This window comes from Onychomys torridus, chromosome 2 (assembly GCF_903995425.1).
Source record: "Onychomys torridus chromosome 2, mOncTor1.1, whole genome shotgun sequence".
Lineage (NCBI taxonomy): Eukaryota > Metazoa > Chordata > Mammalia > Rodentia > Cricetidae > Onychomys > Onychomys torridus.
Window position 1 is genome coordinate 14,395,184 of NC_050444.1, and position 18,794 is coordinate 14,413,977.

At 41.2% G+C, this 18,794-nt stretch overlaps 1 long non-coding RNA gene across 1 annotated transcript in view; it reads left to right on the forward strand.

The window, feature by feature from the left end:
- The first annotated feature begins 1,646 nt into the window (after positions 1–1,646).
- LOC118577482 overlaps positions 1,647–18,794 on the forward strand; it is a 33,001-nt gene continuing 15,853 nt past the window's right edge. The window contains exon 1 of the long non-coding RNA XR_004944204.1: positions 1,647–1,697. This is a non-coding gene — a long non-coding RNA (uncharacterized LOC118577482). The remainder of the gene's footprint in view (positions 1,698–18,794) is intronic.

Consider the following 18,794-nt stretch of genomic DNA (forward strand, 5'->3'; position numbering starts at 1 on the left):
GATTCAAAAAGGCAATTTCTGCATGTTCTGTCATGTATGTGGATGCTACTCTGGATTACAGTGTATAAAAGATTAGAGACTGGGAGGGACGGGTGGCACATTAGATCACCAGCATCCGAGAAGTTGTAAGAAGCAGTGACGTCTAGCATTCTATCAGAGGTGGCAACATCATAACCCATCATAGCCTAAAACAGAGTTTTGAAGAGCTCCAAATTTCCAAACATAACATAATGATGAGGCACATCAGTGCCTTGCTTTTACCAGTGCATATTTATGTAGGTATTGAAGTAGGTGCTATAGCACCTACATGTGTAAAATTATTGCTTGTTAATTCAACATGGTTAGGAAGTTGGGGATATTGCCCACTCCGACATGATCAATACATACAGAAGCATACATTGAACCACTGCGCAGCACCCCATAAATTTGTACAAATAAAATAAATTAAAAACTAAAACAAAATTGAATAGCTTGTGGAAGTTGTATATCCCTGGCTCTGGGGTTTCTATGAAAGGTGAATGCTTTCTCATTGGGTACTGAATTTAAAATGTCTGGAAATAGACTTTCTGTCACATATGAGGGCAGATTTGAATTAATATTTTTGAGGTGAAAAAATAGTATATATACTAATAAGTTGTGTTTTGGGGGAAAACAATTGGTCTTACCAGGTGAATTAGAATTTAAAATATGACTTAACTTTTCATGTATTTTTTTTCTTATAAATTAGACTCAAACACATGTTCTTGCTTCTTGATACATATCTACATAAACCAGTACATTTAAAAATAGATCATTTTAAAATGTGACAAAATTTGGAAGTCTGGCTGAGGAAGATTGAGCAGGGAGAGTGAACTTCCTGTGACCTGGAGAAATGAAAAAGTGATTTCAACTAGAAATAACATGTCTCCTTCTGGAGCAGGAAGGTAATTTATGGAAACACCTTTGTAGCATCCGCATGTGTGACTTGAGGTCAGATGTTCTATGTGTTCCAGGAGACTTCACAGAGTTGTGTTAGAAAGTGTGGGATACGCTGCCTGAGCCACAGACAAGAAGCGCTGTTGGCCAGTAAGGAAGGATTGCTGCATAACCAAGGCCAGGAAGGCTGCAGGAGGAGGAGGTGCAGGAGCCCACCCCTATGGCTGCCAGCACTTTGTCCCATCAAATGGGATGCAAGGCAAGTTGGGGGGGGCAGCTTCATTCAGAACCTGTTCCTAATTCTTTGTGGAGTATCCTCTCTGAGGATATAGGAAAAGACACTGAAGAACATAGTTCAGATTGCACAGACTTCAGTTCAACTAACATTTCAGATGTAAGAGACATAAACAGATGGTTAGGCCCACCTTAATCCATGTCTTCCTTTTCACTGTTTGTTCATTCTTTCCTCCTTCCCCTCCCTTCACCACCCCTGTCCCCTCACCTCCTCTCTCCTCCCTTCCCCTCCTCACCTCTCTTCTCTCCTCCCCTCTCCTCCCTTCCCCTCCCCACCTCTCTTCTCTCCTCCCCTCTCCTCCCTTCCCCTCCCCACCTCTCTTCTCTCCTCCCCTCCCCACCTCTCTTCTCTCCTCCCCTCCCCTCTCCTCCCCGTCCCTCCTTTCCTGCTCCTCTTCTCACTTGTGCTGCCACCTTGACACCAACTAGAGTCACCTGGGAAGAGGACACCTCAGTTGAGGAACTGCTTCCACTGGATTGGCCTGCCGGTAAGCTTTTTCTTGATCAATGATTGACATGGAAGGGCCGGCCCACAGTAGGCTGTGCCCCCCTGGGCAGGTGGTCCTAGATTGTTTAAGAGAGCAAACTGTCCGCCCTGAAAACATGCGTAGTAATGATGTTATACAGACTAAGCAGGTTATATTTAAGTATATATATTTGTATGCATACAATAATAATTAATGAAAAAAGAGGCCATGGACTTGAAGGATAGAGAGAGGACTGTGGGAGGGTTTGGAGGGAGGAATGTTGCAATTATATTAATCTCAGAAATCAAATTAAAAAAAAAAGAAGAAAACTGAGTAATCATGGGAGTCAGCCAGTAAACACATTTCTCCATGGTCTCTGCATCAGTTCCTGCCTCTCATTTCCTGCCTTGAGTTTGTGTTGTTGCTTTCCTTGGTGATTAACTGTAGCATCGAAATCCAAATAAATGGTTTCTTCTCCCAGCTGCTTTGCGTCAGAACGCTTTAACAAAGCAACAGACAAGCGTATCAGACCACCCATCCCCTTCCTTTCCCTACCCATATCCCTTTTCCTTCCCTTCTCTTCACCTCTTCATTCTTTCACTGTCAGATATTAATTGCATTGCCATTTTCCCAGGAGTTGGTGATGTCCATGGCTTATAGAATTCAGTCTCGTTGAAGACAGAGTTAGTAAAGGAAGTGTCTTCATTAGTGCACATTTATAGCGCCTGCTCTGTAGGCCATCAGTAGGCCTCAAGAGTAGATGATAATGCCCAGTGGTCCTGGTCAGGGAGCTTCTTGGAGGAGAGACAGTGAAGCTCAAATTGTAGAAGAGGAGCCGTCATGAAAAGAAGGAGCACAAGAACGTTCCAGGCCAAGAGGAGAAGAAGCTAAGCCTTGAGGTGGCAAGTCTTCAAGGTGTGAAGGACCTTGGTATTTTCAGGGCAGAGAAAGAAACCAATTTTCTTGTGCATCTGAAGTTGTTGTGAGGAAAGAGAGAACATCAAAAGACTAGAAGATGGCAAGGTGCATGTCAGATTGTGCAGGCTGGGTCTTCTCAGTCGAGGCAAGGCGTTAGTTGGGTTTTCTTTAGGTGGAATGGGAAGCCCTAGGAACAGGTGGCTTGTGTTTGGAGATACTGGGTTATGCTGGGCTGTTGTGGGGAGCAGATGGAGGAGAACAAGACAGGTAGCAAAGATAATGGAAAGGGGCTGCTGCACAGCCCTGGAGAAAGCTCAGTGGCTTGTGTTGGGGGCTGCAAAGGAGGGGTGGGAAGGTAGCCAGTCATTGGAGATGGGGCTGATTGTGAGTCAGCGATAGGCTCGCCAGAGTTTGGGTGCTCTTGTCTTTACTCGGGCTATGGGGCGCCTGCTTCTCCGGGTATACAATTTGAAACCCACTAATTTATAGAGGGCAAAAAGAAATTTGTTTATGAAGTGGTTGATAATGTGAATTAAATTTTCTGTGTAGCAAGATGGTTTTTGCATTCCAAAAGAGGCTAACAAGAGGTCTTCCTCTGAAGCAGCAATTCTGAAAGCTGGGCAAGCCTTTTAATTCCATTGACCATTGGTGCAGTAGGAATTAGACAAGATTGATCACTGAATACATTTGTTACATTGGCATATTTAGAAACGGTTATTATAAAATTCATTCTGGGGGGAAGGTGTTTGTAACCTGAAAACTTTCCATTCCCTTCTTCTGTTTAAAACTGTATCAAATCATTTTATTATAGTGTTGTTTAATTTGTAAATTGTTTCACTATGAACAAAGTAAAGTATGGTTTAAAGAAATCTTCAGACTTACAACTATCATTTGAATGAACTGATTGCATTAGCTAGAGGCTGGGCCTATGGTTTCTTTGAAGTTAAGATTCTAGTTTTTCATATTCAGATGTTATACAACAGCTTTTGATGATAGAAATCCATTATCAAGGTATATATAGACTACTTGCCATGTTTTATTTAAAGTGTTCTATGGAGAGAATCATTTCTAAATCCTTATAGTCTCATGATTGACATCTTGCAATTAAAAGTCAAGATTGAGAGACAGCATAAACAGTGGCAAAGGCCATCAGTAGAAAGAGAAAAAGATGGGTAGAGTCAGTGATTTAACAGCACAAATGAAGCTAAATCATGTTGCTGGGCTTTTTATTTTTCTTTTTAACTGTGCCTTTTCTTTTAATGAGCAATGTGTGGAAGGTTATGGTGATGGTTTTGTGCCTTTCAGGCTGGAGGCAGGGTGTGCATCTGTATTTAATTCTGCTACAGTAACGCGTGTCCTGGCTGAGCGCAGGCTTGATTATTGTGATTCTCTTTTTGTAGGACTTCCAGCAGGGCTCTTCTCGCACTTGCTGCTCATGTAGAATGCAGCAGCACATCTGCTGGCTGATTGGAGAATGGGCAATCACATTACTCCAGCCTGTGTAATTTTGTATGTGTGGGTCACTGAGGACTCGGGCGATGTCTTTGTTTCTCACTCCTTGCTAACATTGCCTCTGTATCTACAGCTATTTTTCGTTATTCATTCATTTTTTTCCTTAGAGAGAATCATTTGAAATTTTACAATGTTCAAGTCATATGTCATTTTAGACTAAAGGTATGCTGTTTGTAACCTAAATGATGATGGTGATGATGATGGGGGGTTCATTTTTTTATGAGGCTCTGTTTTTAATAGATTTGATTTCTACTTAACCAAAAAGACCTATATATAGTCCAAGTGGATGAAGAGATATCCCTATTCTGTACAGTCCCTTCCATCTTATCCTATACATCTCCCCTCCCTTCCCATTCACTCCATCGCATCCCATCCTATCCTCTCTATCCTGCCCATGCAGCTCCATCCATTCCATTCTGTTTGTTTCTCTTATTCCATCCCGTATCATCTTGCTGCTTTCCAGCTCATTCTTTTTTTCATTGATTCTTAAGCCTGGCAGCTGTCTGCCTGTGTTTGGTCAGTATTCCAGCTTTGTTTGTTTTTGTGATAAAACACTCGGACCAAAAGCAACCTGGGGAGAAAAGGGTTGTTTGGTTTACACTTCCCAGCCACAATCCATCATTAAGGCAAATCAGGAAAGGAACTCAAGGAGGGAGCTTGAAACAGAAATCTTGGCGGAATGCTGTTTGCTAGACTGTTTTCTGATTCATATTCGGCTATCTTTCTTGCACAACCCAGACGCACCTAGTGAAGGATAATGCCCCCCACAGTGGGCTAGGCCTCCAATATCACAGGCCAATCTGATACAAGCAATTATTCAGTTGAGTTTGCTTTTCCCAGGTGACTCTAGATTTTGTCCAGTTGACAATAAAACCTAACCAACACAGACATTTTGTTGTAACCACCATGGTAAATGATTGTTGAAAAGTAGATGCAGAGGCAGAGGAGTAGGGATGATGATTTTCCAGGCTTCTGTACTTCTGAATAAGTATTAGGCCTGTGATATTCTCTACTGGCAAGTTTACTGATGTTAACATAGACATGGGGGGAAGAGGAAGAGCCTGGAAGGGTGGTAGGCAGCACAGGTGAAGGTATTGTAGCTACTCTAGCATCCCTGGAGATATGGGTGAGATGACACTGGAAGTATTATTTTAAGAAACTTCAATTTTAGTTAAACATTTCCTAATTCTAATTAACCTTTCACTATAGTCTCCTATGATAGCTACTTCATTTATTATTTTAATACTTTGAGACACTAAACTCAATGCTAATCTAATTTCTTCAAAAGAACAGGACAAATTTTAGGAAGAGAACAACTTTATTTCATGGGATACTTAGTCACATTCTATAGCTCAAACTGTCCTCTAATTAGCCCAATCTGGCCTCATACTCAAAGCAATTCTCCTGTCTGCACCTGGCTTTGAGCCTAGTATGTAGTCAGGGCTGGTCTTGGGAATTTCTGGTCCTCTGGCCTTAGTCTCCTACGTACTTAGGCACGTACTAGCACATCTGGATTAAATTTTTGATGTATCTGATTCTATCTGTAAATAAAATTTAACTCAGTATAGTGTTTTTTTCTTACTTGAATTTCTGGAAATCCATTTATTCTGTGTCTTTTCTTCTTTTCTTCTTTCTAATACACTGTCAGAGACAGTCACAAAGACAGGGTTTTCATTGGTGTACAGACCATGATACACAATCAGAGACAGTCACAAAGACAGGGTTTTCATTGGTGTGCAGACCAGACCAGGAATTATGTGATTTTAGTAAATTAATGAAGCTCTATAAGAAAGTTATGAAAGAGGTTCACTTTGACATTATATATTTTTTATATTATTATTATTATTATTATTATTATTATTATTATTATTTGGTTTTTCGAGACAGGGTTGCTCTGTGTAGCTGTTGTACCTTTCCTGGAACTCACTCTGTAGCCCAGGCTGGCCTTGAACTTACAGAGATCTGCCTGCCTCTGCCTCTCATGTGCTGGGATTAAAGGCATGCGCCACCACCGCCCGGCCCACTTTGACATCATTTTGTTCTTGAAATGTAAAGTGCTGTATCTGAAGATTTAGTTTGTACAAATACAGTGCAAGCAGTGTGTAAGAGACCAAAGGACCCAGAATTAAATAAGGTTTAAGAAAAGACAAAGAGGGAGGGGTCTAAGAAATAACTAGTTACGTAGATGGATAGTCCCACAGAGACAGAAAGTAGTTTGTAAAAGCCAGAAACCTGTAATTGCCATAGGTGCAAATAATTAAAAGCAAGGTCATGTTTATTGCATTCAGCAGTGAAGCTGTTCTCACTGTGTAAATATCACCACACTGCTGAAACAAACCCTACAGTGTGTACCTCAGGGTGGAGCCTGGAAAACATACATCTTGGGAGGCATTTCATCCAGGGAGTGCTAGAGCTCTTCCACAGACAGAGCTGTCAGGGTTGCCCTCGGCTTTATTGACTTAGTGCTATCCTGCTGAGCTCTGCTAGATGATAGAATTGTATCTGGCTTTGGAATGATTTCTGTTTAACTTTGGGTTCTCCAAGTCAAGAGTGGTGCTCTTCCCCTACTTTTCAGTAAAAAGTAAGCAGATCTCCGATGTTCCAGCTAATGGGGCAGGGAGCCTCTCCCTGAAGGCCTGACTTTTTGCAGACCAAGGGCTTTTGAAGATGCTGCTTGATGTTTCTTCACAGCTGATAGAAATACTCTGTGATTTATATTTGGGAGTAACAATGTATTTGGAGATGTACACTAGAAGCAGTAATTTTCTGAACCCTAAGGTAGGTGTGAAAAAGAGCAGGGCGTGCCTTGGGGAGTCTGCCTAGATCCTGATTCATGGGCCAACACTGCAGACAAATGACTTGGTGTGAAACTAGGAAATGGCATTGTCTCTTGGACCTGGGAAGGAGAGGCCAGGGAAGGCTTGGAGGGAAGAGTGAATGATGGCATCCTAGACAACATCTAGATTATTATGCTTGTCACTCTTCTACACAATCATGAAGGAATTTATGTTGATCAAATAATGGGAAATGGCTCTTACAAATGTGGGATACTGTCCTTTCATGTAAAAGTGATTTCATTTTATTATTATGGTGGATATATGTGTGTGAGTTGATGTGCATGTGTGTCACCAAGTCAGAGAGTAAGTGTGGAGTTAGTTTTCTCTTTCCACTTTCATGTGGGTTCCAGGAATGAACTTAGGTTGCCAGGCTTGTGCTGAAAGAGATTTTGCCTGAGGACTCATCTCACTGACCTCTTCTCATTTTAATATCTTACATTGTCCAAGCCCACAGATGTTTCAGTCTAACAGAAACCCCTAAAAACAGCTAGACTCAAAGTAGAGTTTCAGTTTTGACATGCTATATGCATTTTTATAAATGTATAGTTGACTTGATTTTCACACTTATATTTTTTACAGTATATATACATGTGTTTTCATTTAGGAAAATGGTCAAGACCTTTTTTTTACAGTCACTTTTCTTTTTCATTATTTTAAAATTTGTTTTGGAGAATTTTATACAGTGTATTTTGATATTATTTCCTAGGTCTTCTGCGATCCACCCTCCCTCCCTCCCTATCAAATGTTGTGTTCTCTCTCTCTCTCTCTGTTTTTCTTGAGACAAAGTCTCTTTATGATGGGCTCAACTCTGCTCACACATACCTCACCATTAAGTGTATTGTGTGCTTCTCATATACTTTTGGATGTGTGGTCTTCCATTGGAGCATTACCTATATACCAGGAGGCACACCTTTAAGAAGAAGGGCTCTCCTTCTGCAGCCAATTGCTAATAGCTGCTTAGCTAAGGGTGGGACTTCTTGTCCACCTTCTTACCATGCTGAGACTTTGTCTTGCTTGCTCTTGTGTATGCTGTCACAACTTTTATGAGTTCATATGTGTAAGTGTCCTGCTATGTCTAGAAAACACTATTTCTTTGTAGTCATTTATGGTCTCTGCCTCTTGCAGTCTTTCCCCCCATTTCCACAGTGATTCCTGAGCCCTGGGAAGGAAGTGCTGATGGGATAGCTCAGTAGCCAGAGGTGCTTTTCACCAAACCCAAGTTCTGTCTTCAGTACCATAAGGCAGAAAGCGACAATTCCTACATGTACACACACACACACACACACACACACACACACGCACGCACGCACACACACACACACGCACACACACACACACACACACACACACACACGCACACACGCACACAAATGTGAAAAAACTAAGTGTATAGTTCAGTGGTAGAGTGAGTGCTTGGCCAGCATGCATTAGAAAGCAGCGATTCTTTTCGGAATGACCTTCTGTGCCTCTCGTTTGTAATTGTTGGGAGAGAACTATTAGGTGCACACTCTCCTAGGCTTGTTTAAAATCCCAAGTCTGATGAAGAGTGGTGCTGTCAACCCAGGAGCTGGGGTAGATATGGGGAGCAGCCTTTTGTTCTTTGGTGGATGGATGGAGGGGCTGTATGACCAGTGCATCAGCCTTGGGAGCAGCAGGGAAGGCTGTGATTGGACCTTTGTAGCCCTGCTGAGAGTATCATCTTCAGATTGGGTTTTACAATTAGCATAGTATGAATAACATAAATAAACCAACAGTGATTTACCTTGCTTTTTTATTTCATTTCCTGGAGTTTTATGACTTGACTTGTGTGGAAATCTCTATCATCAGTCAGCGGGTAGCCCACCCATCTAAAATTATTTCTTGATTGTCTGAGAACTAATTTTCCCCCAAGGAAGTCCAGCAATGAAACAGTACCGATTTAATTGTTGAACAATCCTGCCTTTTTTTTTTTTCATAGCTTTTTGATAGTGTATAGCCTTCTGTATTCCGAGACTACTCATTGAACTAGTACTGCCTGCAAGTCAGTTTACATGTGTGGGTGAAAGCCTGCATCCTGGGACTCAGTTTTTTCCTTTGTGTTTGGGAGGATGGCAACATGCAGGAAGGTGTCTCCTGGAGGATTTTCCTTCTGCTCTAGCATGATTCTCTAAAGCACCTGGGCTCACTACCACTGTACATTTATAGTACAGCTTCTATTAGCTCAAGCCAAACTTCCAGTGCAAAGGTCTAGTAGACATACTGGTGTAATAATGCATGTTATTTATGAGGAAACTAGAAAGCACTGTGGGCTACTTCTGTGCATGTGAATTCTCTAAGCTCTCAACTTTCTCTGGTCAGTCTGTTTTGCCAGGCAAGAGGCCAAAGTTAGTCTTGGCCCAAAGGCACAAAACAGCAGGGAGAAGTTGGCTAAGGGACGTGTTTCCCCTCTTTTAAAGTCACACAGGGCCCTTAAAAGACACTCCTCAGATGTTTATACCAGGTGATTCCTTCCCTCAAAGAAGGATGTTAAATTCATTAAGTGGAAATTTCATTTGCCTCTTCCCATTTGAGTATGTATACAATTGAACTGTTTTTCTCTTTTTCTTTTTTAGGTCCTGTCTTGTTATTTATTTTATAATAATAAGGGCCCTTTAAAGATGGGAAGCCATAGACAGGTGTATCCAAAAGCTTGCTAAGGGATCAGCCTAGCAAATGCTGTGAGCTCTTCTTCCAATAAACTGAGGCTCACTGTATCCATTCAGATCAGAAGTCTGCCCATTAAACATCTTTATTTCTCCAATCTCTAGGTCTCAGTCAATGAGACAATGTAATTTTAACAAAAGTTTTGATGTATTAAAAATTTACCAATGTAATGTGAGCATTTGGGCAGATAAGGCAGGGTGATCAATAGTTCAAGGTCCTTCTCAGCTACACAGCAAGTTTGAGGCTGAACTGAGCTGCATAACATCTTGTCTCAATACCTCCAATAAAGACATATGTTCTTGACCTTTCACATCTAATCATCTACTAAATGTAATGGGATTTTCCTAAGCCTTGCTCTCCATTCTTATCCTAATTTCCCTATCCAGAGCCTGATAACTTTTTTGGTGCTTCCTTCCTTGGGTGTATTCAGGCTCTCTAGAGGAATGATATTAATAGGATCAATACCAATTAGAAGGAGTTTATTACATTGACTTATGCAACATAGCTTGAATAGTCTCCTGATGGCCACCTCACACTGAAGAGGCTGAGAATCTGGTACCTGCACTGTGCAGTTGGATGTCTCAGAAGCTCCACCCAGTCTGGCACTGAATGAAGGGAACTCTTCAGGTGGTCAGGACAGGCAGGAAGTGAGCCAAGAAGAGGTGAGAAAGAAAACTCAGTTGAGATTGACTTTATCAATCTGGATCAAGACTTCTAGGAGTCTGATGCCAGCATATTGAAACTCAGTATAATTTGGGACAAAGTTTCCTGATGAAACTGTGTACAAGAAGCACAATTACATTGAAACTCAACTCATGGTACACATCATTTCTTCCAAGAAGATGGCTTCTAGAGATAGGCTGCCTGTGCTAGCTTAAGGGTCCAAAGAAGGATTTGGTCTGGTCTCGTCCATACAGATATTGTAGAGGTCATTTGGGCCTGGTGTGGAAGCTTGAGGAATCCTGTCTGAAAAAGTCATTTAGATTACTAGCCACCTCCAGTTCTGGTTGTAGGAGCTTGATATTGCCTGGACCAATAGATAAAACAAGTCACCAAGCTATTAATCACTTCAAACCCCCAGCTTTCTGGATGGAAGAACAAGGTTTACTGGTCTTTTCCATTGGAAAGACAATTCTCTGTGCTTAGCATACCTGGTCTCCCTGGAGATCTGTGGGCACAAGGGCCTTCCTGCTGTGTTCCCAACAATGGAAGACCTCGAGGATTCCTGGAGAGCTTTTGTCATATGGGAAGCTTCAAGAAGTTGGGTTATCATATCAGCAAAGTAATGCGGCAGCAATAGCATCAGCAGCAACAGGGTAGATGAACTCACCATTGAGAGCAAAGACAAGCTTGGGCTACAAATTTGATTCAGGGCCAGCATGGGCAGCATAGTGACACCGTCTCAAAAACAATAAAAACCAGCACTTTAATAAAAAGTACTAGTGCCCAATCAACCATCCTTCTCTTTTGGAATCTGTACGAATGTACATGAGAAGCACTGTTAAATGTGCTTCATTCCATGTTAAAGACTCCTGCACTGTTCCTGAGAATTACACTGAATGATTACAATCTGCTCCTGAGCTGAGAAGCAGCCCCAGCACACCCGTGTCTCTGTCCCTGGCAAGGGGCCTTTTCTTGTTAGGGGGCAGCTTTGCAGGGGCTGGCTGACAGGGGACTGCCGTGTGGAGATGGACAGCCCCACTGGGAGGCGGGCACTCGTGAACTGAGAAGTAGGATCCATCCATTATTTAAAAATAAACAATAAGCGAGTTTTGAATCACAGTGCTGTGTTTTCTTCTGGGATTCAAATGACTACACAAACCACTTGAGTTTCATTTTTATGGTTTATGAAACTCAAGGGGATTATATGCTCCTGATTTATAGTTGCTGGTTGCACATAGTGTTTACGGCTCCGTATGCTATGTGTGATGATATCGTGTGCATGCCTGTACACAGAGTTTAATTAATGACCTGGAGATTATCCTCGGCCTGACTTATTGATGTCCCAGAGCTGGAAAATGAGTGCGCACATGCTGAAAAATCGGAGCAGTTCAGGGATGAAAGCTGCAGCTTTGGAGTGAATTTCACGCTGCCTAACGGTTGTGTCAGCTGCAGATTCTGTGTTTGGGATTCTGCAAGTGCTGTGCACCTTTCCAAATCAGCCTGCACCCTTGCAACCAGCAGAGAATTCAAAGTGAAATTAGACTCGGAGGCCTTTGATACAGCTTTTCCCTATATTTTTAGAAAGCGCGAACAGATGTAAAAACACTTGAGTTTTTGTTACTCTTTCTTGCAGAAGCAATTAGCTCCCCATTTCTTGCAACTGGGGTGAGTACTAGAGTGAACTTGTGTAAGGATGTCTTTTGAGGCATGAAAAGGAGACGGTCATGGATTCAGGTTGCAATTAAAAAAGAAGAGCCGCCTCCCCCTCCCCAACCCGGAAAAAAACAAAAAAAAAAACCCCTTTGTGTTTTAAATGACTCTTGCTAGAAGCAGATTTTAGAAGGCTAAGCTGGAAATCAGTTTAATTAGATTGAGTTCAATGGTTTTGGGGGCTGAGGGTGGGGGTGGGGGTGGGAAGAATCCATAGGACCTTCTCTCAGGAAGGCATGTAGGAAGATAACAGATGAGAAAGGAGTAGCCTCCCTGGGGTCTCTGGCCCTGGCTGGCTGACTGGCTGAGAGGCAGTTGGCTGGAGGGGTTAAGCCAGTGTACTGTGTGGCTAGGGTGCTGGGACTCGGAGTTCTCCAGTGTGCTTATGTAGCTTACTTAATCTTTTTGTGTTTGTTTTTCTGTCTACAAAATAAGGATGATAGGATTAGGTTCTACCATTGAATTATTGTGAGGTTTAAATAAATGAGTGACTGTTCAAATAAGTGTCCTGCATGTGGTACTTTCTATCAGCTGTTGTAGCTGTTACTAGACTTCTGGGTGCCTGCTGTGGACCAGGGACAGGGTAAGTGCTGGTGAGATGGTGGTGAGTGAAATGAAATCTTTTTGTCTTCTGGGTCTCACATTCCAGTGGTCTGGCATAGGGGCTGGCAAATGCATTCTGTAAAGGGCCAGATGGGAAACATTTCAGACTGAGGGTGGAAGGCAGAAGGAGGCTTGATGAGAAGTGTTGTAGTCCCTGGCCATGCAATGATAGATGGCGAAGAGTCAGAGGAGGACAGAATCTGAATGTGGGCTTTGAAGGTGGCACCAATAGACATTGACGGCACATATTGGAGGTGAAGTGTGAAGGATGAGAGGAGGCGATGACTCACTTCCACAGCCCATGGCCATTCTTCAAGGGTGGAGAAATGGGAGTGTAGAGAGGGTTGACTTTCACAGGTGCTGGTGGTTAAGAGTGATCACACCTGGTCCATTCTCCTGAGCTTCATGATCGATCACCTACTTTCACAGGCTAATCTTCCTCCTCCTTTGATTGGACAGAGACACACACTCTCCTCCAGTCTCAAAAATTAGCCCATCTTCACTTTCCTCAATACAAAATTTCTTTCTGTTTTATAACTGCCTGTCTACTGTCTGCCTGCAAGGTTGGCTCTTAAAGATCTCCAAGCATAATGCTAGGAACTAGTAGGTGCATTATAAAATTCTTATCAGAGATGTAACAAAGGGTTTCAAACAACTTTCTTCCAAGTAAGGGCATTTAAAAATCTCACTGTTGTTCCTTCGAAGTTTTCTCCTTTCCTTTCACCTTCTGATCACTGTTTTCTTTGTCTCTTTTTTCTTTTAGATTTTTCCTTGGGTTTGCTTTACATTTTCTGCTTTAAAGTTTCCCGAGCCTGTCACACTGAAGGGAACAGGTCTTTGGTTTTCATTTTAAATTATGTCTGCTAAATAGCAACACGTCAAGTTATAAATTATTTGATATTTTAAATTCTTTTTAAAAAATTTTCCTTGGGATTCTTAACAGGCCCTCGGAGAATGCCCAAGTTCAGAATACCTGGAAACGTTGCCAAGAACATGGCACAGCTGGAGTAGTGTGCAACACTTGCGTGTGTGGAGTGCAGCTGGATAGTACATGCTTTACTCCTGCCCACCACACAAAGCAACCTTCTCCACCAGCCTTCTCCATTGCTGTCACTCATAACTAAGTACCTGCTACTCAGACTGCCAGGTGCCAACAATGTGGGTAGTTCTGCCCTGATTACGCCTTCTGAGTGCTCCCACACCTGTGGACATGGAGGCTGCAGATTCACACAACCCTCTCTGATAACGAAATTATTGTTCTGTGTCATGCAAGCTACAAAAAGAAACAAAAATAGGATTATACATATATAGTGATATTTTATTTGTATTGAAATGTGATTTTATTTGTATGTCAATAAAGTTGCCTTGAGGTCAGAGCAAGCCAGAGCAGAAGCCGAGCAGTAGTGGGGCACGCCTTTAATCCCAGCACTTGGGAGGCAGAGCTAGGCGGATCTCTGTGTGTTCAAGGACACAGCCAGCATAGCAGACACACGCCTTTAATTTCAATACCAACCATAGAAGACCTGGAGGTCTGTACAAACAGGCAGTGACGAGGAGGTCATGTGGCTGGGTTATAACCAATGAGGGAGGAGAACAGAAAGTCTTTAAATAGACAGGACGCACAGAAGTAGGTCTCTTGCGGAGAGGAGGAACCGCAGAAACAGTGAAGGGTAAGGTTTTCTGCTTTGGCTCTGACCTCATGGTTTTTAACTCTGCAACTGGCTCTGTGTTTCTTATTTAACAAACAGGATACATCTACACAACGACAATTCCACATGGAAAATAATATCACTAAGCTGACAAACATCATCTACAGATCAGCTTTGGACTACAAAATGCTTAGAGCAATTCTGAGATGGCTAGCTGAGATGATCCAGTTTCAAAGACTGCTTAAATAAGGACTTGAGATAAACCCTGAACTTTGACATTATGGATAACAAAAAATATAGTTATCTTTCCTAGAATTTGTCAATTAACCCAAAATTTTTCTTTTCAAAATAAAGATAACTTCGCCCATACCCAGCAGGAAGCGATTTTAAGAATCCGACGCCCACATTCCCAAAGGGGTGGTGTGGGATGGATGGTTTTTTGGTCTTTTTATGGGTATTGGGTCTGGGATAGTTTTCATTGTTTAGGAGGGTTGGTTGCAAGTTGTTGTTAAGGGTTAGGTAAAGGGCTAGGCAAAAGGTGCTTATTTTTAAAAAAAAAAAAAAAAGACAATTACTAATTTTAAATACTTTACATTCAATTAGATTATTTTATATTGTATACAAATTATTATTATTGAGATTGAGATTATTAAAATATACCATATACGTATTTCTAATCTTGTTCGAGATATTATATTTATACCATTCATTTAACAATGTAATTACAATTTACTAATCCTTAAATGTTAGTATTACCAACTATTAGGATATATAAAAATAAAAATTAATGGTTAGACATTACAATTGAACTTGTAGTCATATTAGGTATGTTGTCAAGATCAAACAAATATATTTTAGATAGACAGGTCATCTTCAAACCCTTCAAAGATCTACAAAATATGACATTTAAAATGTTTTAATAACTTAAAAATTTTTCTTTTTTGCTATGACTATGAGACATGACGGCTCCTGGCAATACCAATCTACTTCAGAAAAAATATGGGCATTGAAGAAACTGCATATGGAACTAACTTTCATTGTTACAAAAGTCACCCACTGGACAACAAAGTATCCTTAAATCAACTGCTGACAAACAGAACAGGCAGGACATAAAACCAAGGACTACCAATTCTTGCCAAAACAAGTATGGTTATGGCTTTAACAAAAGACATCTTCTAAAGCCAAAACAATATGACACCATCCCTGAAATAAATGACCTTTACAATCTGTAAAAGGTACCATGCCCTTTTCTTCAAATAGAGCTAAACAGGGAATGGGCCAATGACTTCTGATATACAATGGAACAACAAATAAAACAGTTATTCTTGAGGAATAACTAAGCTCACCTCTCTCAATAATAGACTGGCGTTTAATAGAGAGATATAAAAAAAAACAAAATGCCAAAATGAAGCCACATATACACAGCCAAAAAAAATGAACAGCTAAATTAAAAAGACATCAATAATTTCCAAAATTTAAAATCCTAAACCATGACATGACACTAATGGAATTCAGATGTTTCTGATACATGGACTGCTCTCACCAAATGTGAGATCAAACTGTTGACCTTGTATACATCTTAGTTCACAAAAGAGTCTGTCAGATACGCTAAGCCTGTAGGCTAAAAATGATGCCCCAACACTGTGGAAAAACCTCAGGTGACTGTCCAGGCAGCTAGCTGTTTCTGTCAACTCACATTTTTTTTTTTTTTGAAGCTGCTTACATGTACTTCTTGTTTTTATTTTTTATTAGGTAATATTATTTCCTTCTTGGGTCTCTGAGGGAGTTAAAGATCAGTTAATTATAATTATAATTATCTTTGTTAAGGATTTCAAAAAAACTCACTAAAAGCTATAAATATATAAATTAAAAAAACGTTATAAGACAGTTCCGTTAACTATATAAATTAGGATAAAAAATAAATCAAATACATTCTGGACTTACCAAAATAGGATAGATAATAAAATTATTTTCTCTAAATTTGTCAATTACAAATGGACTAGGCATTGTTTAAATATTTATTGTTTATATATATGATATATATAATTATTGTACTTTTATATATAGTTTTTCTTATATTAGTTATAACTTTTTCCTTTTTTTCTTTTTATTAAAATAAAAAAGGAGAAATATAGTGATATTTTATTTGTATTGAAATGTGATTTTATTTGTATGTCAATAAAGTTGCCTTGAGGTCAGAGCAAGCCAGAACAGAAGCCGAGCAGTAGTGGGGCACGCCCTTAATCCCAGCACTTGGGAGGCAGAGCTAGGCGGATCTCTGTGTGTTCAAGGACACAGCCAGCATAGCAGACACACGCCTTTAATTTCAATACCAACCATAGAAGACCTGGAGGTCTGTACAAACAGGCAGTGACGAGGAGGTCATGTGGCTGGATTACAACCAATGAGGGAGGAGAACAGAAAGTCTTTAAATAGACAGGACGCACAGAAGTAGGTCTCTTGCGGAGAGGAGGAACCACAGAAACAATAAAGGGTAAGGTTTTCTGCTTTGGCTCTGACCTCATGGTTTTTAACTCTACAACTGACTCTATGTTTCTTATTTAACAAACAGGATACATCTACATACATACATAATTGCAATTGATAAAATATTCAGTATTTATTGTGGCCTGAAGGACAGCTTTGCTCTCCTTTATTTTCTTGCATGGTGCCTTTTGGGTGATAGAGAAGTCTTTTTTTACTGCCGTAAGAAAGGCTCGTAGCCAGCAATAAATTATTTGTCATAGCTTTGGTCTTCTGATTCACTTGACATGGTCTCACTCTCTGTATTAAGTGACAAAGTGATATATACTATGTGTGTCCAGACATTGTTCTAAGTGTTCCATATGCAATCTCTTGTTTAGCTTTTACAACAGTCCTAAGAGAGCTGTTAATCTAATCTGATTTCAATTTTAAGATGAAGAATGAAGTCAATAACTGCTCCATGATGGTTGGTTTTGTGTATCAACTTGACTGAGCTGATTAGCTGATGAACATTATTTTTGAGTGTGTTTGCAAGGATATTTCTGGAAGGGACTGGTTTGAATTAGCAGATTGGGTAGAGGGTGCCCTTACCTGGATGAGCAGGCATGGTCCACTCAATTCATTTTCCTAATAGAAAGGCAGAGAAAGGGCTGGAAAGATGGCTTATCTGGTAAAGGCACAGCTTTATGACCCGAGTGAGTTCTAGAACCCACATGGTGGAAGAAGAGAGCTGACTCCTTCCTACAAGATGTCCTCTGATCTCCTCCACGCACACACAAAATCAATACAAAAATCATTTCTCTTTTAAAGACAGGGGTGATTTGTTCTCTCTGCCTGAGCTGGGCTTTCTACACCCCTTTCCTCTACCTATTGGACATTGGTGCTCCTGGCTACTTGGCCTTTTAGTTTGAGCTCAGATTAATTAATGCCCCTGGCCCTCTGGCTTTCAGGCATCTGGCCTTGGACTGGAACCATTCTACCAGCTTTTCTGCTTCTTCAGAAGGTCCGAAGACTTCCTACATTCCATGTCATATAAACCAACCCCTCATAATTGTCTGAGCTATGATTTCTATTGCTGTGGTAAAACAGCAAGACCAAAGAAACTCAGAGAGGAAGGGGCTTATTTAGCTCCCAGCTCCCAGGTTATACTCCATCACTGAGAGAAGTTAGGGCAAGAACTCAAACAGAGCAGAGACCTGGAGATAGAAACTAAGGCTGAAGCCAAGGGGGAGGCATGCTTCCTGGCTTACTTCTCATGGTTTGCTCATAAGCCTACTTTCTTACAGCATAGTATCCATCCCTGCCTGTCCTCACTGTTCTCTGTCATGTTCTCTCTCCCTCTCACCTCCCCTCTTTCCCTCCTCAAATGCATACAATCATCAACAGTTTTGTCTCATGGTCTTTTAAAAAGCATATTGTGGCCAGTATAGGTTCTTTTCTGTTCTTTATTTGTTATTGCCTAGTAGTGAAAATATACTGTGTGGACATGGCAGAATTCTTCTAATCACAATTCACATGTTGCTAGGAATTGATGAACTTAGTCCAAAGTCCCAGTGGTCCATATATATATATATGGGTTTCATCCTCCCATATCCATGCCTCCCTCAGTCACCTCCATTTCTGTTGGAAGAGCACACCTGGTGTTTCTTCGACTTCTCTTTTGCACCCACATGCATATCCTGACCTGCGTACATCCTGCCAGCTCTGTTTTCGTAGCCCATCCCCAGTCTAATCTTGCCTCTCTACTTCTAGTAGGGGACCCAAGCCACCTCTGCCTCCTGCCTTGACCACTGCAAGAGTTTCTCCTTGGTCTCTCCTTTGCTCCCCCTCCAGCATGCTTTCTTCAGGCACTGCAGTAATAAAACTCCTCTGTGTTCAACTCCAGTGGCTCTCTGTCACAATCAAGAGTCTCACTGTGGCCTCTAGAGTCCTTTGAGTCCAAAGCTTGCACGCACCTCTACTTCTTGCTCTCCTTTCCCTCTCACTCCCATCAGGTCAGCTGGCTTCCTTCTCTCTGCTGTTGTAGGGTTCCATGGAGCTTCTGCCTGGGATGCTATGTG